The sequence below is a fragment of the Macrotis lagotis genome, chromosome 1 (genome assembly GCF_037893015.1).
Source record: "Macrotis lagotis isolate mMagLag1 chromosome 1, bilby.v1.9.chrom.fasta, whole genome shotgun sequence".
Classification (NCBI taxonomy): domain Eukaryota; kingdom Metazoa; phylum Chordata; class Mammalia; order Peramelemorphia; family Peramelidae; genus Macrotis; species Macrotis lagotis.
This window is the reverse complement of record NC_133658.1, coordinates 790,458,291-790,482,609: the sequence shown is the minus strand read 5'-3', so window position 1 is coordinate 790,482,609 and position 24,319 is coordinate 790,458,291. Positions and strand designations below refer to the sequence as shown.

Sequence of the window (24,319 nt, the reverse complement as noted above, 5' to 3'; positions counted from 1 at the left end):
TACAAGCACTAAAGCTGGTTTAGGAAACTAGCACTTAAAAATTTGAGTTAGGTCCTCTTTTAAAGTGGTAATCTTAGAGAATTTCCTTAGAGATCTGAAAGGTTTATCCAATTAACTGAGTGCCCCCAAAGGACTTTCATGTGTGTGTTTATAGTATATATAAACATAGCAGTTCAACACATGTGTGTATTATGCATGTGTGAAAATATGGATGTAGTGTGTGACCTTTGTGCTTTGGGATATTGTGCATTTGTGTGTAGTGAGTTTATTCTATGACCATTTTCATGTGAGTATAAGTAGTGTGGAATAGGCTTACTTTTGTGTATAATATACATACATATATGTGCATATATATCTCATATATACACACATACATGAGTGTAGTATTTGAGCATGTGTGTAGATATTGATATGCAATGCATGCTGTTCATAAAATCCTAGATTTAGAACTGGAAGGAACTTTAGAAGCCATGGAGCACAACCTTTTCATTTTACAGAGAAAAAAATGAAAAAAGGTAAAGGTTTAATTATTTTCTTTGGGGCTCACAGATAGTGACTAAATTAGTGTTTGAACTCAGGTCTTCCTGATTCCAGACCCAGCACTCCATCCACTGTGCCACCTTATTGCCTCAAGTATGTGTACATAGAAATGTGACTGTGTGTGCATCTATATATGTGTATATGATTTGGATGTATTTTGTTGCTTGTCCTTTACTCTTGAAGAAGACCATCAGGAGTTATTTAGGTTCAGTGGTCAGATATTGATCAGGACAACTGGAGATGGTCCTGGATGCAGTGACCTTTTTAGGCTAAGGTCTTTCCCAAGTCTAAGTTTGACTGAGGCAATTTCTTTTCAGAGATGTAGGCTAGGTAAAAAATGAGACAAAGTATGGGCTCTTTGACCTAGTCAAAAAAACAAAAATCAAAATCAATCTGGCAGGGGGAAACCCTCAGGGTTTCTGGACAAACACACATGTGTAACTACATATGCAGATGTGTGGTTTTCACTCTTGGATGTTCACTCTCTAAGAATACCACTCTCCTGGAAGTGTATGAATGATAGATGCTCTTATATGACCTTGGGTAAATGTGTTAACTTCTTTGTACCTCAGTTTTCTCACTTCTAAATTGGAGAGTTGGACTAGATGGCATCTGAGTTCCCTTGTCTAGATCTATGAGCCTATAATTGGGGGTAGAAAAGGAAGAACGATTTGTATGATATTATTGAAGTTAAATTGTGGTGAATAAAGGAGAAAGATGTACTGTACAGAAATGAGCACATGCTGTGCCATCCTTGTGTCTCTTCTTAAACATCAACTTGAAGACCATCTTCATATTCCAAAAAATTACTGGACAGATTTCCTTAGTATTTATCAATATAATCAATACTTTAAATTTATCATTTTAATGTATAGCACTTTAAATTTATCAGTTTAATGTATAGCACTTTAAATTTACAAAGTGCTTCAAAAATATTATTCCCTTTTTAGTTCATTTTTCAATTTAGTTCATTTCATTGAACTTTTTGCCACCCTGTTTTGCATTTTATTGGCAAAGATGCTGGAGTGATTTGCTATTTCTCTCTCTATCTCACTTCATTGATGAGGAAACTGAGATAAACTGGGTTATATGACTTGTACAGAGTCACATGCTAAGTGTCTGAGGCTAAATTTAAACTCAGGAAGATGAGTCTTCCTGACTCTAGGTCCAGCACTGTACCCACTGCACCATTATGATTCCACTAAATCCATCACAATAAGCTTTTGTAAGAGTACAGAACCACAGGAACCCAGGGTGAGAAAAGACCTCAGATTGGTCCCACTTGACCTTGACCAATGCTCTTCTCTCTAACACTGATAAGTGGTCGTTCAGTTTCTGTTAGCATATCTCTTGTGTGGGCAAAGAAAAACCATTTCACAAGTATATAATTCTAATTCTTTTATTAAAAAATCTACAACATGCATATTTGCTTGTATAATAAATGTGATTGGACCTGCCTGATCATTTGGATGTGTAACTAGTTAGATGTGTCAATATAGGTGTATTCAATTTATTTACTTATTATTAACAAATATTTACTTTATCCACTAAACACTTAGATTTTTCTCTCTATGGGTTAGTTGGTGCCTGTCTGCCTCAATTTGATCTTTTAGGCAAATTTTGAGAGTCTCTAGGAGACTAAGAAAATGGGATATTCCTCTGATCCCTCCCAAGGACTGAGATTGAAGTTGAAGCTTTCTCCAGCTTTGGTCCTCTTGGTTCCCATTGCCCTCTGTGGAAGCAGTATCTGTATCACTTTCCATTTTTAGACAACCCCTTTCAACGAAAGCCATCATTGCAGAGGAAAGAGGAAACATTGCTGTCCCTGACTGCTCTCCAGGTCTAGGTGAGAGCTCTAGTCCCTCAATGGAAATTTGGAAGAGACAGATGATGACTATGAGTTTCCATGTCCTACACAGGACTGGAGACACCTCCCCCCAGCTCAACATTTCTGCCTTTCTTACTAATGGCTCTCTGGTCCCAAAACTATTCCTTTATTTATAAGAATTTTGATGAAGAGTGAAATAACTTTCCATTGCCAAGAATTAGTTGAATCCTTCATCACAAGATCTTCACAAACATTACTGTGACTACCACAATCAATTGAGGACTTCAACCAAGAGCAAATCTTTGTTGAGAGCAATGACTGTCCTTAATTTCTGTCTTTTTAGTCTGAGTCATTAGCATAGCACTTTAATTTATTAATGAATCAACAAGCATTTATTACACTCTGACTGTGTGTCTGGCATATTGCTAGGCACTCAGAGGGAATGGAAACGAGGACAAAAATGAAATAGTCTCTGTTCTCAAGGAGCTTGCTTTCTAATGCAAACTACCAATATGCATATTTATAATATGCATATTTAAAAATATTCCCAATAAAATGCACAGTTGTTTAGAAAGAGAGGGCCCTAGAGTTGATGATCAACCTTAATGGACTTGCTCATTCCATCAGTGCAACAATCAGGGACAATTTTGGGATATTTGTGATGGAGAATACTATCTGTAGCCAGAGAAAGAATTGTGGGATTTGAACAAGACCAAAGACTATTACCTTTAATTTTTTTAAAAAAACATTATCTTATTATGTAATTTTGCCATCTCTTATATTTTTTCCTTAAGGATATTATTTCTCTCTCAATACATTCAATTTAGATAAGTGTATAGCATAGAAACAATGTAAAGACTAACAGAATGCCTTCTGTAGGGGGGGTAGGGGGAGGGAAGTGAGATTAGGAGAAAAATTGTAAAATTCAAAAATAAATAAATAAATTTGAATTGCTAAAAAAGGGGGGGCTAGAAGGGGCAGAGTAAGATCAGGAAAAGGTTTATGTTTGAAGGTGATGATTAAGCTGAGTCATGAAAGAAGTAAGGGAATCTTTGAGGTAGAGGAGAAGAGGGAATGCATTCCAGGTCCAGGAGATGGCCATCCCTAGTGTGGTCTTACTTTTTCCCTTCCTAATCTTGACATTATAGTTAACTAATTCAAGAGCTTGGCTACTCCAGTGGTGGCTACTCAGGGGTATATTTTAAAATGCATTCATTATGGTAAATGTTTGCAAAAGAGGAAGTCCCAAAAGATGATTTCTTCTAACATACTAGGTGCTCATTGTCCCTCTTCCAAAAAGAGATCTTATGTTCTATTGCCTTACTTTGTAATTGTTTTCTGTTCCAATAAGGTGTCACTTGATGTTAAAAAAAATACTAACCAGCTCAACTATGGCCTGTCCTCCACCTTTTATTATATTTCCCTTTTATCTTTTCTTTTTATGACCTTTCCCAGTCTTCTCCAGCACTTTGATAGTGGGACCTTCGCAGGAATGCAGAAAGTAATGGATTTTTATTTTGACAGGTTTGAACTTACACAAGGGAAGGGTCCAAACCTAGCTTGCACTTCTTGGGGATGGGAACCTGGATAGAGTGGCAACAAAGTAAGTATATGTACTGAGCTACATTGTTCCCCACGTGTAGCATGGAGATGTCATGGGGTGAGAGGAACCCTACTTTTCATAGTTCCACTTCTTTCTGCTAAAAGAACTGGCAGATATGATTGTTAAGCCATTGTCAGTAATCTTGGTTAGGACTAGGGAGAATAGCTCTGTAAGTGATTGTTGTAAAATCATGGCAGTTAGGATCAATCATAACTTGAGCATTGAACATGGAGTCAGGGAATACCCAAGTCTATAGGGCAGGAGTTGTTAATTTGGATCTACACACTCTGAAGGGGTCTATAGATGTGTTTCAGGGAGTTTGTAAACTTGGATAGGAAAAATAATGACTTTATTTCAATATAATTGGTTCCCTTAGTAATCTTTTGTATTTTATTTTATTCATTTAAAACCTTATTCTGAGAATAGGTCCATGGGCTTCATCAGACTGCCAAGGGGATATAGGATGCAGAGTTAAGAACTTCTTTAGGGAACACTCTGGGATCTGTAATTAATATTTGGGTTAGAAACTTGGCATTTTATTAATTGTTTGAATAAGGATAGAGAAGCAATGCTTATCACATTTGTCAGTGATTATTCTAGCATTTCAGATAACATTCCAAAGCAAGCATGCCAGTTAACATTCCAAAAGAATCCTAGAGGACAAATAATTAGAATAAATTGAATATGATGAAATTCAGCTGAGAATAAATGCAAAGTCTTAAACTTAGATTCAAAAAAATCAACCTCACAAGGACAAGATGAGAGAGACATGGCTAAATAGTTTTAAAATGATCCAAGAGTTTTAGTGGACCTTAAGTACAATATGAGTCAGTTCTGGGATATGGTAGTTAAAAAAAGGGGGGGGCAGGGATTATATTCTCCATTTCTTAAAAACAATGATATACAAGAGCCAGAATGTTTTGTTGTTATTAATTATTTTTCAGTCATATCTGACTTGTTTGTCTCTTTGTGACTCCATTTGGGGTTTCCTTGTCAGGGATACTGGAGTGGTTTACCATTTCCTTCTCCAGCTCATTTTACTTATGAGGAAACTGAGGCAAAAAAGGTGATGTGACTTGCCCAGGGTCACACAACTAGTTAGTATCAGATTTAAACTTACGAAGGTGATTCTCTCTAACTTCAGGCCTGACACTTTATTCGCTAAGCCACCTAGCCAGTAGCTACTAATAAGACATCTTATTATGTTCAGTTCTTGGTACCACATTTTAGAAAGATTTTTATAAACTAGATAAATCCAGAGAAGCACAGCTAGCATAATAACAACAGTTCAGCAACCTAATGTTTGCAAGGCATTTTACACATATTATCTTATTTGATAGTCATGATAAACCTACAATATAGAAATTATTATCATCTTCATTTTCTGAATGAGAAGATCAAAACTGAGAGAAAGGTTAAATGATATTTCCAGTGTTATAAAGATGAGATGGAGGCAGGAGTCATTCTGCCTTCAAATCTAGTGCTCTGTCTACTATGCTAAGTTTTATGATTGGTCTTGAGATTATTCCAAATTATAATTGATTGAAGGAATTGACTGGAGACATTTAGCCCAGAGAAGAGAAATTTTGATGGGAGAATATGAGATCCTAGATTAAAAAATTGTGAAAGGGACTCAGTGGTCATCTAATTCAATCCATTCATTTTAGAAATGAGGAAAATGAGTTCTAGATAGGCTAATTGACTTGCCCATTATTACGTATGTATTAAGTGACAACATCAAGACCTATAGCTAGGCCATTTGACTCTGGAGCTATTACAAGTAGTATACTACCGTCTTCAAGTATTTAAAGGGATACCAAGTGGAGAAAAGATTAGATTTGTTTGGTATGAAAGAAGATGGTAGAACTAATAGATGCAAGCTAAAAAGGAACAGGTTTAGTTTGCTATAAAGAAAACTCACAACAATCAGAACCAGTCAAAAGCAGAATGGGTTACATCAAGGCACTGACTTTTCTTCACTGGAAGCTTTGAATAAAGGACTGACTGACCAATTGTCAAGGTTGTTGTGGATGGCATTGTTGTATGGGCAAAGTCTGGATGAAAGTCTATGACTTTATGATTCAATCCATGACCAGTGAAGTAGTTGAGAACCTTTTCCCCCTCCTAAGAAGTCTCTCATATCTTTATTTCCATGACTGTTATCTCTCCTCTCACCCAACTCCTTAATATCCTGTGCTGGATACTTTGTCTTGTCAATAGATTCCAATGTTTCTGAAGGAAAGAATGAGGCTGATGCCTTTGCACAGCCTGCCTCAATTAAATTCAGTTCTTAGCCAAATCAAGACATGAACCTCTAGATGTCATTGGTCCCTTTTGAGAATGAAGGATGAACAACAACAACAATTTATTTTACTGAATAACAGCTTCCTTCCTTCCTACCCCTTAAATATGGATGTCCCCTAAGATTTTTGTTGATCTCAGGATTTTACTAATGAATCCAAGTCTATATATTTATTCCTAAGTGCACTATTCTGAACTCCAATTATCCATTTATGAATGCCTTCTGCCCTTCAGTGTCCTGATGGTATGTCAACTTTATCAAGTCCACAACTTGATTTGACATTACCACCATTTTCTTTGTCACCTTGGTTTGTAAAAACAAGGTCATCTTTGACTCTTCCCTCTTCCTCATTATTTTATCCAATTATTTGATAAATTCTGTAATTCTTCCTCAACAAAATCTCTTATATTTGTCTTCTATTTGCCTAGTCACAGCCTTGGTAAGGTTTACCTCATCATCATCTCTTTTTTTCATTTTGTATCATTTTATTTTTTCTAATTATGTGCAAAGATAGTTTTCAACATTCATCTTTTTTTAAGCTTCTGGGTTCTACATTTTTATACCACTTTCCTTTCCCTCCCTCCCCTTGAGAGCAAGTAATCTGATACAGGTTATACGTGTCCAATCATATTAAACATTTCTATGTTAGTCATATTGTGAAAAAAAGAATCAGAACTAAAGAGGAAAATCCTTGAGGAAGAAAGATAAACATAAATCAAGTTTTAAAAAATGAAAATCGTATGCTTTGGTACATGTCCAGACTCCATAGTTTTCCTCTGGATGTGGATGATATTTTCTATCACAAGTCTTTTAGAATTGTCCTTGATCACTGAACTGCTGAGAGGATCTGAGTTCATTGTAGTTGATCATCTCATAGTGTTGCTATTAATGTGTACAATGTTGTCCTGGTTCTATTCACTTCACTCATTATCAGTTCTTGTAAATTTTTCAAGCTTTTCTGAATCTAACTACGCATGATTTCTTATAGAATGATAGTACTCTATCACATTCATATATCATAATTTGTTTAGCCATTCCCTAATTGATAAGTATCTTCTCTTTATCACTACAAAAAAGAGATGCTATAAATATTTTTGGACATGCAGGCCTTTTCCCCTTTGTTATTTTCTCTTTGGGATACAGAGGTTCTGTTGGATCAAAGAGAATGCACAGTTTTATTGCCCTTTGGGCATTTGCCATCATTTCTTGATACCTAATAGCTCTTGAGGGGTCTCCCTGCTTCCACTCTCTCCTTTCTTCAATCTATCCTCCACAGGATTGCCAAAAATCATCTTCCTAAAATGCAGATCAAGTCACATTATTCCTTCTGTCAATTATTCCTTATTGCCTCATCTGGGCTACAATGTAAATTCCTTCACATAGAATTGATGATGTTCCATGATCTGGCTCCATCCCAAATTTCTATTTTTCTTCCATATCACACCCCTTTGGTCTTCCAGTCAAATCTGACTCAATATTTTGCCTACCACCCTTGTGCACCCATACAAGATATTCTGCAAACCTGGATTATCTTCTGCTCTCATTTTCACTTTTCATAACCTTTATATTCCATCAAACTCAGTTTGGGTGCTTTCTCCACAAAATCTTCCCTGATTTCTCTTTTTGTTAGTGTTCTACTTCTTCTACAATCCACTCTTAATACAAAGTAGAACATTCAAGTTGAAAGGGACATTGTAAAATCAGCTCATGTATCATTTAGTCCAACTGCTCACATAATTGAAGTTAACCAAAACCTACTTTTCTGCAGTGAAAGCTCAGAATTAGAGGCTTCCAATATTACTCCTAGTTTTTTCTTGGGGGCCAAGCAGAATCAAATTAATTCCTCCTTCAATATTCTCTTTTCCAGGTTGAGCATCCCCCATTCTTTCAAAAGATCTGTGCCTGTCTTGGTCTTCAATCTCCTTGTTATTATTATCATTCTCTCCTAAAGGCTCTTCAGCTTGTTGTTTTTGTTCTTAAAATGGGGGAACCGAGACCTAAACATAATAATGCAAGTTCTGATGGGGTAGATGGCAATGTTGCAAGCATTTCATCCTCTTGATCGTTGACTGACTAAGATGGTGGTGATAATTGGTGATAATGGGTGAAATTTCAGGTGACAGCCCTATCCTTTCATGAGGAAGGCTGTCCTAATGAGCCAGAGTCAAGGAATTTGTTTGTGTGTGTGTGTGTGTGTGTGTGTGTGTGTGTGTGTGTGTGTGTATACATGTGTACTTGTATTCTCCTCATGTCATTAGAAGAGGGAGTAAAAAACAAGGACCCAAGAAACCTTATTTATGCCCATCTCTGCTATTAACTTGCCATGTGACCTTGAGCAAGTTAACCTAATTTTTCTGGGTCTTTGTTTCTCAGAATCTAAAATGAAGATGATGGTACCTGCACTGTCTACCTCACAAGGAAGGATATAAAAGATGTGAAAATACTTTGAAAATGGCAATGTATAATACAACTGTATAAGGTGATAAGAAAATATATTAGTTCCCCACCCACTCACACAAGCATTTTTAAGTGTTTGCTATGTAATGGACACTGTGCTAAGTTTTTGGAATTCAAAGATTGGCAGAAATAGCACCTGTCTTCAAGGGACTCTTGTCCAATTACATCATGTAAATAACTATCTTCAGATAAGATCTACACAGAACAGATGAAGGTAATCTGAAAGGGGAAGGAATTAGCAGCTCACATTAAATGAAATTAAAGAAGACTCTAAGGTCAAATAGAGCTAATATGAAGGATCAAAGCCTCTTATCAGCATCTTTAATTTCCATTATTGGCAAAATAATATTTCCAGGGAAATGAGAGGTCTTCCTCCATTCTCCCTTTCCTTCCTCCCACCCCCATCTCCCCTCCCCTTCCCTCCCTCTGAGGAGAAGCTAATAATTGCCTGGAAGTATGAGCCTGATCTCTTCTACCTCATTTTTAATTTGCAGGCGGTTTTGCCTACTGCCCAATTGTCAGCACATTTCACGGATGGAGAATGAGGTTCCTGATAGGAAAGGAGAGATGGAAAAAGGGAAAAACCCAAACCAATTTGGAATTTGATGATTAATTCACAACACAATTCAGTAATAGTTCAGTCTGGCAGGACTTGGGGTCCAAAGGGTTGGATATGTCATTTAACCCCAGGAGCACCAAGAAGATCAGATAGCTTATAGAGGAAAAACTAGTGACAAAAATGAGGGAGAGGGAACATCTTCACTCCACCCCATCACTCTATTATGTAAACCCATCAATCAACACGCTAAGGTCATCACTGAATCATTTCTTCCTATTAATCCAGTTCTCTCAACCTGGGAAACAGAATGACTCAGAATTACCTCTCATCAGGGGAGGAATCTTACAGCTTCTGCACAGAGCTGAGAAGTCATTAGTCTGCATGCTGGTATGGAAGATATCCAGATCAGGATAGGGAAAAGGGGAAAAGACAGAAATGAAGTCTTTCGATGAGAGAGCAAAAAATAAAATCTTAGATTAGATGATAAATTCTGGAAATAAAAGTGCTTTTTAAAAAACACAAAATACATTTGGGTTTATATTTTTTATAAAGAGAAAGGAAAATGGTTGTTGTTAAAGGGAAAGAAAAAAACACAACATAGCACTATATATAAATTTGATTTTCTTGTAGCTATTTGATCTTACCTCTGAGTAAATGATAGATGGAAATATTGCACATCCTGCTCCCTAAGATGAATACTTCATATTATTTACCGCCCACATATAAGTTTATCTAAGCTTTTATTTAATTGAAAAAGTATTTATCACTCCCCCATCTATGCTTTGATTTTATTGAAAGAGAAGCATTCACCACCCCCTATATGCTAAACTCTTAAGTGTAGCTATAAAGCATAAAATAGGATCCCCTCCACAAAAATTAAAGTCGAATTGTAAAGACAAGATATGCTTGTACAAAACAATTAAATAACAATTCTAGAGTCAGGAAGACCTGGGTTCAAAATCTATTTCCAACACTAAAGCAAGTCACCCACTCTGGACCTAACTTTCCTTATCCAAAGGGAATTGGGAATTGATGACTTTAATGTTTCTTCCAGTTCTAAATCTCTGATATTGTGATGAAATGTACAGGTCTTTCTTTCCAAGTACTTTTTCTTTATACTTCCTAGAATCCTTAACTTTTACTTTTAAGGCTCAATTCTGATGTCATCTCCTCTCCCTCTTTACTTGATCTGGCATTTATATATCTGGTGTATCCCTCTAGTAGAATGTAAACTTCTTGAAGACAAAAATTATCTTTTTTTATTTTTTGCAAGGCAAATGGGGTCAAGTGGCTTGCCCAAGGCCACACAGCTAGGTAATTATTAAGTGTCTGAGGCCGGATTTGAACTCAGGTACTCCTGACTCCAGGGCTGATGCTCTAGCCACTGAGCAACTTAGCCGCCCTCAAAATTATCTTTTTATTACCAGCCCAGTGTTGAGCCTCTAATTAGCATTTGATGTTTATTGAATTGAAATGCATTGATTTGAAAGAGATGTTATAACAGCAAATATTACTGGAATTCAGAGAAATTAGTGATCAGTGGAAGGAGGAGTTTAGAAGGCTCAGTTGAAAGAGGTAAAATGATTTATGCTTCGAAGATTAAGTAAGATTTGGATAGGAGAGAAAAGATGATGAGGCTAGTTATTCTGAATGGTGAAGGGTTGTGGGGTATAGGAAGCAGCTTGAAATCTTCCCTCTGATACCATATGACTGCTCCTGGTCAGAGATAGCTCTGAAAGTGCTTTTGTGAATAATGAATTTCTTCCCTAACCCAAAGGCAATTCATGTACATTTTAATCAAGTTGGCATAATGGAAAGAGCAGTGGATTGGAGTCAGGTAAACTGAGGCAGAGTTTTAGCTCCGCCTCTACATACTTTGTGACCTTGTGCAGCTAGTTTGATTATTCTATGGCTTAGTTTTCTCATCTATAAAATGTGGGGTATTGAACTCAATGATTTCTGAAGTCTTTTTCAGTTCTGACATTCTCTGAGTGAAAGGCATTTGAAATTTCAAATTAGTCATCATTATAGAAAGAGAGGTGCTAAGCAGTTTTCCTCTTAGGCACTCAGGCTTTTCTTTAACCCTAATAACCCTCCTTAGTAGATAACATTGTTTTATTTATTATCATAATTGTTATTATAATAACTGGTTTTTTAATTTTTTTATTTACCAGACCCCATCCAGGAAAAAGACTATTATTAGGCAATGCACCAAAAACCGGCTGGTTCTATTCAGAAACAAATGAGGCTTAAAAAAATTCATCTTTGTGATCTGTCTCTTTCTCCTCTCCACACTCCTAAGAACCCTGAAAATCTCTTTGCCCTTGTAATTTCCTGAAGTGAGTTGGCTCTTTGGGCAGGAGGATGGGCCTTTCTAGAACCTCTGATAATTTCCTGTGTGGATACCTTGTGATACTATTCTGCTTCTTTCCAAGTTCCCCTACCTTATCATTCAGAAGGGAACATGAGTCACTTTCCCTTATATACTATTTCAAAGTCCTATTCCCCACCTCTTCTCTCAGACCTTCCAGATTAGATGCCACTTCTTCACTTCATCTCTTCCCCATCTGACTCTCTTAGGGGATTTATAAGTAGCAAAAAAATTGAATGAGAAACAAACCAAATATCCAAGTTCTTGACAAAATCTGAGGTGTGGAACAAACATTAGGATGAGTTATGGGAGAATAGGAAAGAAGACATAGAATCCAAAGGATCAGAGCATCCCAAATTTAGAATTGGAAAGGACTTCGGGGGATATCAAATTTATTTCTTTTATTTAATAGGGGAGGAAATTTCTATCAAGAGAAAAGTGATTTGCCCAAGGCTGTCCAAGTATTAAGAGGCAGAAGCAGGATCTGAATTCAGACCTTTTTATTCCACTTTAGCACTTATTCCACAATACATTCCTTCTAAACTCTAGAACCAAACCTGCTTTGGATCTTTCTTGAAAGAGTTGACAAGAAATCTGAAGTTTTACCTTATCTGGGTAGCTGAACTGGGGAGCTGAACCTTTTGAGTCTTTCTCAAGATGCTGCTGATTGATATGCTCCACCTTTATTTCTTTTTCTCCCTTTTCCTCCAGCATGGGATTAAAAACCATAAAGATAAAAAAAATTGACAAAAATTGGGGTGGCTAGGTGGCACAGTGGATAGAGTACCGGCCCTGGAGCCAGGAGTACCTGAGTTCAAATTTGACCTCAGACACTTAATAATTACTTAGCTGTGTGGCCTTGGGCAAGCCACTTGACCCCATTTGCCTTGCAAAAAAAAACCTAAAAAAATTTGCAAAACCTTATAAACTGAGAATTGAGGGGCAGTTGAAAAAGCTTAGGAGTCTCATAGCCTATTAGATCTTGAATTTCATTGGGCTTTTGCTTAGAGGAGCTGTGTGGACTTCAGATTTTCCCACAGCTGATGAAAGTCAGAGGGAGCTTGGAGTTGGAAGGAATCCTATAAACCACCTGTTCCAACCTCATTTTAGAGGAGGAAACTGAGACTTGAGGTAAGGGAGCAATTTGTCTTTTTGGTCCTTGATTAATTTTATAGTAGCAAACTTGCTTTGCAAACAACACCTTGCATAGCCTTGCTCCCAAATAATGTCATTATAATTCCCCCCCCCCAAAAAAAAATCCAGCTTCACATGTTCCTGTTGAGAAGGTATAGTTAAGTAACAGTACACTTGAAAGAGAGGCAAGGATTTTAGGGGGCTCCAAATTGATGTGTTTCAATAGTGTGATGTGGCAGCAGAAAAAGTGAGTGAAATCTTAAATTACTTGAAGAGATGCATTGCATCTGCCTTGGTCAAGCCAATCTGATTCTACTGTCAAGTCATTTAACCTCTCTGGCCTTCAGTTTCTTTAATCATCCAAATGAGGGGATAAGACTAGATTATGTCGGAGGTCCCTTCCACTTCTAAATGACTATTCAATTATGAACTCTGAATGTTGGGAGAGACATTGATAGTCTGGAGAGTGTTCCAGAAAAAGGAAATCAGGATGATGCAAGGTCTCCAGATGAAAGCCATGTGATTGAAGAAGTTGGGAAATATTTAACTTGAAGAGTAGTTATCTTAGTAGGGACATGATAGCTGTCTTCAAATACCTGAAAGCTTATCAAGGAAAAGAAATCATACAGCTTGTGCTCAGTTCCTGAGGATAGAACTTAGAGCAATGGGGAAACCAAGTAATGGCAATTTAGACTTAATATAAGTAAAAACTTTCTAATTAATTAAAGCTCTCTAAAAGTAAAAATATTGACCTTGGGAAGTTGAATGATCTCTTACATTAAAGGGAATAAAACAATAGGATGACTACAGTTTGAGGATGTTAAAGAGGTATGGATTTGACAAACCTCAACATCCTTCAGGATTCAGTAATCAAATTCCATTTTCTTCATGAAAACACACTTCTACTTACATACTGACCCCTTTGATTGATAGAAGGTAGGGAAGGGAGGGGGAAGCTAGATGGCACAGTGAATAGAGCACCAGACCTGGAGTCAGGAGGACCTGAGTTCAAATGTGACCCCAGTCACTTAATAATTGCCTAGCTGTGTGACCTTGGTTAAATCACTTAACCCTATTGCCTTAAATAAATAAAACTTAATTTAAAAAAAAGTAGAGAAGGGAGGGAGCATGCTATAGTGAAAAAACACTGACTCTGGAATCAGAAACCTTGGGTTAAGGTTTTATCATCAAACACTACTTGTGTGATCTTGAACAAGTCATTTAACCTCAGTTTCTTCATCTGTAAGATAAGGGGGAAAGTTTGACCTCTTAAGTCTTCTCCATCTCTAGACCTAGGTCCTATTATCTGGCCTATCAGAAGAAAGCTACAGAGCCCTGGGGAAATATTTTTCCAAATTTATAGCCAACTATCACCTTGACTCATCTCTTATCTATTTCTTATTTTAAGTTTATGTATAGCTATTCAAAACTGTGATTACACTGGTATAAGTAATTTCTGAATGAAAAAAAAAACTTCTGTTCCCAAAGCTGATGGCATCTTCTCTGCAATGTAGTCTTTTTTTCTTTTAAATTTATTTTTTTATTCTCATCTTGTACAAATTTTTTTTATATTAATAAAATATTCTTGTTTACAAGTAAACAAAATACCCCTCCTCCTCCCCCATGAATATAGATAGACTTGTTTGGGCGAAAAAAGTAAAGGGGAGAGGAAACAAATAAAAATAATAATAGCAATAATTGTAGGTATGGCCAGGTGGCGCAATGGACGAAGCACCAGCCCTGGAGCCACGAGCACCCGAGTCTACATCCAGCCTCGTAAACCCAACAATCACCCAGCCGTGTGACATGCAAGCCACCTGATCCCCACTGCCCTGCAAAAACCAAAAAAAAAAAAAAAGAAAGAAAAAAAGACCCAAAATAAAATAAAATAGTAATAATAGTAGGGGTGGCTGGGTGGCAGACAGAGCATTGGCCCTTGAGCCAGGAGCACCTGGGTCCAAATCCGGCCCCAGACACCCAAAGATCACCCCACTATGTGGCCCCAGGCAGGCCATCCAGCCCTATTTGCCCTGCACCCTCCCCCAAATAATCATAACAAAAAATGTGCTTGAGTCTTTGTTCCAACACCAACAACTCTGTCATGGGTGGATCTCATTCTTTATGATAAGTCCATCACAAAAGTTATTTCCATATTTTTCCACCGTTGCCATTGCTGATCCCAACTCCCTCCTTTCTTATTTCTCCAGTACCATGTACTCTATTTTCTCTCTCCTTTCACTATGACTCTGCTGTAGGGTAGCTGAGTGGCACAGCTGACAGATCCCTGGTCCCAGGGCCAAGAAGCCTTGAGCCCCCATACCACCCCTTAGGCCCAGAATCCACCTGGCCCTGTGGTCCTGGGCAGGCCTTCCATTCCCAGCCCCTTGCAAGAAGTAAGAAAGAAAATGTGTTATATCTGGCCATACTTCCCCCATGGTCCATCCTCTCCTCCTTTATTCACATCCACACCCCTTCCCCCTGCTCCCCCCTCCTTCTTACTCCAGATGTCTATATCCCATTGAGTATATTTGCTGTTTCCTCTCCTAGCCATCTCTGTTGAGAGCAAAGTTTCCCTCATTCCCCCATTGCCTCCCCCCTTCCATATCATTGCAATAGCTCATTGTAATAAAAAAAAATCTTATGTGAAATATCTTGGACTATTCCCCCTCTCCTTTTTCTTTATCCCATTCCATTTCCCTTTTTTTTCTATTGACTCCATTTTTACACCATATTTTATCTTCGAATTCAGCTTTCTCCTGTGCTTCCACTATAAAAGCTCTCTCTACCTGCTCTATTAACTGAGAAGGTTCATATGAGTATTATGAGTGCCATTTTTCTATGCAGGAATACATGCAGTTCATCCTCATTAAGGTCCCTCATATTTTCCCCCTCTCCTCCAATCTCCATGCTTCACCTGAGTCCTGTATCTGAAGATCAAACCTTCTGTTCAGCTCTGGCCATTCCAAAAGGAACCTTTGAAATTCCCCTGGTTCATTGAAAGTCCATCTTTTTCCTTGGAAGAGGACATTCAGCCTTTCTGGGTAGTTCATTCTTGGCTGCATTCTAAGCTCTCTTGCCTTCCAGTATATTGTATTCCAAGCCCTACGAGCTTCCAATGTAGCTGCTGCTAAGTCCTGTGTGATCCTGACTGCAGCTCCACGATATCTGAATTGTGTCCTGGCTGCTTGTAATATTTTCTCTTTGACTTGGGAGTTCTGGAAATTGGCTATAATATTCCTAGGGGTTTGTTTTTTGGGATCTCTTTCTCTGGGGGATCGGTGGATTCTCTCCATTTCTATTTTGCCCTCTGCTTCTAGAATATCAGGGCAATTTTCCTGTAGTAATTCTTTGAAAATGATGTCAAGGCTCTTTTCCTGATCATGACTTTCAGGTATTCCAATAATTTTTAAATTATCTTTCCTAAGTCTGTTTTCCATATCAGTTGTTTTTTCAATGAGATATTTCACATTTTCTTCTAATTTTTCATTTTTTTGGTTTTGAAGTATTGATTTCTGATTTCTGTTAAATTCATTAATATCCCTGAATTCTATTCTTTGTCTGAAGGATTTGTTCTCCTCAGAGAGTTTTCTTATCTCTTTTTCCATCTGGCCAATTTTGCTTTTTAAAGCATTCTTCTCAATAACTTTTTGAACTGTTCTATCCGTTTGACCTAAGCTGTTTTTTAGCATGCTATTTTGTTCAGCATTTTTTTGGATTTCCTTGACTAAGCTGCTGACTTCATTTTCATGTTTTTCCTGCATCTCCTTTCTTTTCCCAGTTTTTCTTCCAACTCCCTCATTTGATTTTCAAAGTCTTTTTTGAGCTCTATCATAGCCTGAGCCCAATGTCTGTTTTTTTCTTGTAGTCTTTAGATGCAGGAGCTTGTGCTTCCTCATCTTCAGACTGAGTATTTTGGTCCTTCTTGGGCTCATTTGCAAAATATTTCTCAATAGTCTTCTTTTTGTTTCTCTGCTTGCTCATTTTCCCAGCCTGGGCCTGGTTTGGGGTGTTTCTTGAGCTTTTGGGACACTCCCACAAGGGTCTCAGTGTGTGAGGTTCTGTCCTCCCTCCTGGTCTGTGAATGACCATAAGCGCCCCCCCTCTGCCAAGGGGCTGATGTGGGGGGGGCTGCTGTTCTATGGGGGGGCCTAGACTAGGATCAGGATCTGAATGTGGTCAGAGCCCCAGAGTCCTGTTTCAGGGGCAGAGGACAGAGCTAGGCAGTCTCTCTTCACTCCCCTCCCTCAGCTCAATGGGCTCATGCCCTGGGGGCTCCGGGCTCATCTGCTTCTGTTTCCTGGATCAGGGCTGGGGAAAGACTATGCTGCTTGCTGTGTGCCCTAAAGGCTGGGCTCCATGTGCTCGCTCTGGTAGAGGTCCCCCACTGTTCCCCCACTTTGTGCCCAGTGCTCCTCGGGGTGCAGCTCAGGAAACTCCCCTCCTCAGACTCACTGCTGTGAGCTGAGACCCCCAGCGCCCTGCGGTTGCCTCGGGGAGGCTGAGGTTCTTTGGCTCTGGTTGGCCACCCCTCTGGCAGGCCACCTCTCCGACCCTGGGGAGCAGAGCCTTTCTGCTCTTTTCCAGGTTACCTTGAGTAGGAGAACTGCCTCACTGGGTCCCTTTGTGGGTTCTGTCTCTCGAAAGTTTAGTTAGAGTCCTTAGCTGATGAATTTTATCAGAGAGCTCCTAAGACTTGATCCCTTCTTGTCTCCATCTTGGCTCCGCCCCTGCAATGTAGTCTTAAGGGAGTTACCTAAAGGTCTAGGAAGGTAAGTAGCTTGCCCAGAGTCACGCAGCCAGTAACTGGCAGACTTTAAACTCAGGTCTTACTGATTTCAAGGTCAACTTTCTATGCTCTACAGTCTCTTCATGCTGTCTCTGAATTTTAAGTTTAATAGTCCAAATGTTGTCTACCCTGAAGTGTACAAATAACATTGATTTTATGGGATTAACTTATCCTTGTACTGTTGTTTTGTCATGTTTTCATAGATCCAGTTAAAAGTGTTAGGTAGGTACATGCCTGTTGCAAGCGTGAGGTTAAAATTTCCCCTTCACCTCTGATTTATCCATGTTCCAATAAACTGTATAATTCATTTGTTTCCTTGAGACTTGAACCCTATAATTCCTAAGTCCCAATTCTCAAATGGACATCCATCATACAATTTCCTGAGCTAGCAACAAAGGTGTTATGTATGTTAACAGGGTTATCAGAAAAAGGTTACGGTCAAGTTTGGGACCTAGAAATCCAATTATTCCAGGCATGATGCTGAAACTTTTACTCCTTCATTGCTGCTTAGAGATTTAGAGGCAATGTTTAGATATATCTATTAAACCTTAGAATCAACCTCATTCTCAGTCACTCCATACTCAATTATTTATCAATTTTTGCTGATTTTTGCCTCTAGAACCTCTTTCTCATCTATATCAACTCTTCTTACAGGACCACTAACTTTCATTCAGGTCTTCATCTTATATGAATATCTGTGAAACCTCCTACTTAATCTCCTTGAATCCAGCATTTTTATTCTAATCCTATCTCCACATAGCTGCCAAATTGATTTTCTTAAAGTATAAATATGATCATGTCACATCCATGCTCAAAAAGCTTCAGCAATTCCCTTTTGCTTTTAGGAATAAATACAAATGACTGTTTTTGGCATTAGATATCCCCTCACAATCTTGCTCTATCCCAGTGGGGTCAAACTCAAATAGAAATAGAGCTACTAGATCATACATAAGTATCCCTGCCTGCATATTGACAAAGGAAAAGCACATATTAACATTATCAGTGGTTTATTGCATTTAAGCTTATTTTATTATTTCCCAATTCCATTTCATTTTGATTTGACCACATTGGGGAGTGTTATGGGTCACACATTGACTCCTTTGCACCAGCTTATGTTTCCAGACTGACATCACATAACTCTCTTTCCTGCATACTTGGAATTCCTATCTCTCTTCAAAGCTCAATTCAAGTTTTATCTCTTACACAAAACCATTCCTGATCTACCTCAATTGCTAGTGCCTCTCAAATTACTTTGTATTTACTTATCTATGTATATGTTATTTTTCCTAATAGAACATAAGCTCTTTGATGGCATAGACTATTTTGTTTTTGTTTCCCTATTTGGCATATAGTAGGTACTTAATACATGCTTGCTGATTTGAATCTATTTGGCAATCAACTCCTGAAACTATACTGTTTCTTAGAGTAGAAACTGTGTCTGCTATAGAGGAGGATCTCTAGACATGAGAGTGATCTTATAAACTTAATCCTTTTTTATTTATTCTTCTTGGAAATCAGAATTGCCTTCAACTGAGTGAGCTGAAGAGCAGATGGAACTATAAGGCATCTTATAAGGGCCTTATCCACCATCTATATATCCCCATCAACCAGAAGGCATGTAAATTTGGAACAGATTGTGGGAGAGAAGTCAAGTTGAGATTGGAAAGTACAAGTCGTGGACACTTCCCGACAACTCTTCGAGAATAACAAGAGCTGAAATGTAAGTCTTAATTAAATCTTCATTTAAGTCTTAAAAAGCCCTTATAAGATAGGCAATCCATTTTATAGATTAGGAAACTAAAGCTCAAGCAGGTTAATAAGGGACAGAGTCAGGATTCAAAACCAGCACTTAAATCACTACACTCAGAAATATTGGGCAGTTTTAGGAATAATTTTGCCTGAAGGCAATGGAATGGAGAAAGCATTGACCTCTTAAGATCTCAGCTGTGATAAAGAAAACTGTTCTAATAGGGAAATCCAATTCTGTCCAGGTAAGACTGTGCAGCTGTCCAAGATGCTATCTATAGTGCTGAAGCTAAGCAGCTCATTAATCTCTATAGCTCACAAATTGGTAGGGCCCCTAAAGCAGTTCCTGGGCAGACAGGAGAAGATGTCAATAATGGGCATTTTTAAAAAATGCCAATAATAGCAGGTTTCTGAGGTACTGCATATACATTTCCAGCCAACTCAGTCTGGTTTTCAGAGTGCCATACAACAGGATTGTTGCCATACAACAGGGGGGTTGAGAACAAAGACAGTTCTGTCACATTGAGCAGTGTAGCCATTCAGCATGAACAAAAGCACTGGTTATGCAATATTATACATAGAATGGAAATGATACACTCTTCCTTGCATTGGTCAAGCTGAATTAGAAAGGAACTAGAAAAGAAATCAGATATTCCTTAGGTACTCCCATGTAGGGGAACAGGCAAATTAGACCCCAAATCCTTCTATGAAGGAGATGGGAAATGAGCTGCTTAATGATACAATAATCTATGCTGAGGAAATAGGATAGGGAAAGGGAAAGGTCTGGTTGTCCCTCAAGAAAAAGAGAACATTTTTAGTGAATGAATCAATCTGGAGCATGAGTGCCAACAGCTTGCTAGAAAGAATGTTGACTGGAAGTCCAGTTAAGAAGGGTCTAATAGTTATCAAGGCTCAACTTAGATCAGGTTTTCATGAAACTTTCCTTGACCTCTGTTTCTGTCTCTAAATTTGATTTTCCCTTCCTTAATCTGCTGGTTCTGAAAGTCAGCATTACATATTGGATAAAGAGTCAGCCTTAATGTCAAGAAGTCTAGGGTCCAAATCTCACTTCTGTCACATATTTTCTGTGAGTAACACTAACCACTTAAGTAATTTTACCTCCCAATGTCCTGGGAAAGTCCCTTTGACCATAAGCTGCAGAAAAATAAATAATATATGATGCTATAGGGAAGTTGGAAGTTCCTGACACCAATGAAATTAAAGTTCTAGATCAAAAAACTGCTAGCACTGTCTAAAGCATGAATATCCAACCTTTTAGCTCTTCTGGGCTGCATTGCCCAACAAAAACTTGTCAAGGGCCACATATAAAATTTAATATTTATTTATGACTAAAATATAACTCATATTACCAATTAATAGAATAATTAATTGTAATAATATAGGCTTTGAGGGCAATTCACAGACTACAGGTTCAATGCATAAAGCTTTATAGACTCTAAAGCTTTATTTATTACCTTTCCTCATATTATAGCAGTCTGTGCCAGTGAACAAGTACACATTGTAAGCTCTTTGAAAGAAAAGACCTTTTATATTCATATCTTGAAGAATTTATACCTACAAGGTATTCAGTAAATGTTTGTTGAATTGAACCAAGGACTCTCTCTGACAAAGGCAGAAAGTTAAAGTAGAGCTTGGAATCCATATCCAAGATGTTGCTCTCTAAAGTTAGGATATATCTATATATCTGGTAACTTTCCCATGAATTATTGAAATCCTTGATTTGTATTTTCACCATGTGGTAGGGCACTAGACCCTAATGGATTTGATCTTGAAGCTAGTAGTAGATAAGTTTGAAGAAATCTTTCCTAGACATCACATGAAAAAGTTCAATAGAATTTTCTATATCTATCACATCTAGCACAGTGATCTGCATATAGAAGATGCTTAATAAATATTTGTGAAATCAAATTCAGTTCTGGGTCAGGAAGGCAATGGGTCATTTCTAATGAGATTGTCATGGTTTTCAAAAGTCCAAGAAGCAGACAACCATAGATTGTTGCAATACAAAGGAAGAGGCACCAAGATATGTTCTAACCCTTTTATGTAGTTGTTCTGTTTGGACAGGCCAAAGCTTGCATGAGTGGACTTGTGGACAGAGGGGAGCAACAGTGTAGTTTGCTCCATTAAGGAAAGAGCAGAAATATTTGGATCTTATCCTCCTATTGCCCATGTTTAAATATTCCATTCTATCTGATCATTACTTCCAAAATGTTTAAACACACCATATTATGAACCAGATAACTAAACTGTCACTGAGCTATCATAGTTGATTTTTATTTAAGTATCTCAGGGACTGGTCTATATGAACACTAAAGTAGTAAAGCTGATTTTTCATGAATAACCTTTATAAAACATTTGGAAAATCTTGTCATTTTCACTCAAATTAGTTGGATGCCCTTTCCCACTTGCCAGTTTCTGTTCCTCTCCCTGGCTATGAGTATCAAAGAGTCCATAGAAAATGGCAACAAGTTAGAGCAGCAAAATGGAAAGAAGACTCCCTCTCCAAGTCATCCACAAAACCCCAACATTTTCTTTTTCAAAGTGCAGTAAGCAAGCCTATTTGCATAAGTTAATCAAGGCTAGTTATTACCAGGGAAATGTTGTAATACATTTTCCCCTCAGTAGGGTGCCATCTGATCTGTTTAAGGACTGTGTTCTCCAGCTGTATCCTGAGATAAAAGAAGGGAAAACAGATGGAGTTCATTTTGAGAAACAGAAAAGGAAAAGAGCAAGGGAGAGTAAAGAATGGCAGAAATCTCTTCCACTCCCTTCCTCCTTCCCACCCCGCCAACAAATCTACAGAACTTGATGTTGATCTTATGCTTATGACTAAGAACCTAGCTCTCATGTTACCATTGAATCTGAGTCAATTTGAATGGTTAGGGGCTTCAGTGAAGCCAACCGAGTGCAATGGGATCAATTTAGAGTCAGATCTTGGAGCTCAAACTTACCCTGAAAATGGAGCTTCTCTATCTGCATGAGCTCTCTACTTCGATAAAGTGAGTTTTTTTCCCTTATTAACCAAACCTTCCCTATTTGTTTCTGACCACAGAAGAATACCTGCTCAAGAATATGTGATTTTGATGGAACATTTTTGTTCTGTTAGAAACCAGGAGGGATGGGAATTCAGGGAAACCTGGAAGGATTTGAGTGAACTGATGCTGAGCGAGATGAACAGAACCAGAAGAACATTGTATACCCTAACAGCATCATGGGGGTGATGCTCAACCTTAATGGACTTGCTCATTCCATCAATGCAACAATCTTTGGGGTATCTGCAATGGAGAATACCATCTGTATCCAGAGAAAGAGCTGTGGAGTTTGAACAAAGACCAAAGAATATTAATTTAAAAAAATTATCTCATTATGTAATTTTGCTGTCTCTTATACTTTGTTTCTTCCTTAAAAATATGATTTCTCTCTCATCATATTCAACTTAGATCGATGCATACCATGGAAACAATGTAAAGCCTAACAGACTGCCTTCTGTGGGGGGTGGGGGAGGGAAGCAAGATTAGGGGAAAAATTGTAAAATTCAAAATAAATAAAATCTTTCTAAAAAAAAAAAGAATACCTGGGGCGGCTAAGTGGCACAGTGGATAGACCAATGGCCCTGGAGTCAGGAGTACCTGAGTTCAAATCCGGTCTCAGACACTTAATAATTACCTAGCTGTGTGACCTTGGGCAAGACACTTCATTGCCTTGCAAAAAAAAAAAAAAAAGACAAAAGAATACCTGCTTTTGACCACAAGGGGACTAGAGAGAATGTGAACTGAACTTGAAATCAGACCAGTTCATGTTCTCAGATCCCTCATTGGCAATATGATCAGACCATTGATTTTTCTGTAAACCTCAGTTTGCTTATCTTTAAAATCAGTTTAATAATATTTACTATACATATCTCATAAAGCTTTTATGAGAATCAAATGAGATAATACACATGAAATCACTTTATAAAATCACTTTATAAATTTCAAAGCACCCTATAAATCTAAGAAGTGTGTAAGAACACACAGGAAAAAAAACCAAATCAAAATATATGTCTTCCAGACAAATGAAAACTGTACTTTAAGGATGTCCCATTATTGTAAACATTTCTACCATTAATCCAGAAGTCAAATGAAAGAACTCAACATTTGTCTTGTGGTACAATAGGAAAATAGCTGGCTCTGTAATCAATAAATCTGAGTTCAAATCCTGCTTCTACTACTGTATTAACAATATGATGTGGTTCAAGTCTCTTTACTGCTCTGAGCTTAAAGTTCCTCACCTGTAGAAAGAAGAGGATAATTAAGTGACCTTTAAGACTCCAAATCTATTCCAAGACTGAGGATCATAGAGTAGAAAAGACTAGAATTATCCAATCCAATCTCCTTATTTTACAGGAGAAACAGGAGAGAGAGAGAGAGAGAGAAGTGGTTTGTCCTAGATCATACAAGCAGCAAGTGGCAAAGCTGGGATTTTGAACCCAAGTCATTCCATTCCAAATCCATGTGTTTCCTACTAAACTACTGATACAAGTGTGAACATATGAATGCTATTCCAAGCACTCTTTGGCTTCCCCACAATATGAAGGCAGTAACAGAGGAACTGGAACCATATTTAAAATCTCAGATCAGTTGCCTTGATCTTAAAACCAAATGATTTCTTTCTTGAAAAGGAAATATCAAAGAGAAAAATGCAAAAGCTCAAAGTGGATCAAGTCTTCTCTGTATGGAATTTGTGGCTGTTTTCTTTTAAATGGTGGCTTCCTATCAGGGAAATAGAATGGATGGGACATCCTTGAGGACAATAGCTGCTAAGCCCCTGCTATCCTCCTTTGCTAGCCCTCTGGGTCATGGATGCTCCCCAGTCACAAACTTTATGTCTTAATTATGTAAATAAGGAGAATTCTGTTATCCCTGGGTCTCTAGTAAAGCTAATTACCCAACAATAAATCAATGGCAGGGAAGCCAAGGCTAATGAATTATGA

The 24,319-nt window shown here is 37.9% G+C and overlaps 1 long non-coding RNA gene across 1 annotated transcript in view; it reads left to right on the top strand.

Moving 5' to 3' along the window:
* The window catches only part of LOC141488427 (uncharacterized), a 94,443-nt gene extending 71,620 nt beyond the window's left edge, over positions 1–22,823 (top strand). The window contains exons 2-4 of the long non-coding RNA XR_012468678.1: positions 3,893–3,971; positions 19,099–19,300; positions 22,400–22,823. This is a non-coding gene — a long non-coding RNA (uncharacterized LOC141488427). The remainder of the gene's footprint in view (positions 1–3,892; positions 3,972–19,098; positions 19,301–22,399) is intronic.
* The last annotated feature ends 1,496 nt before the right edge of the window (positions 22,824–24,319 follow it).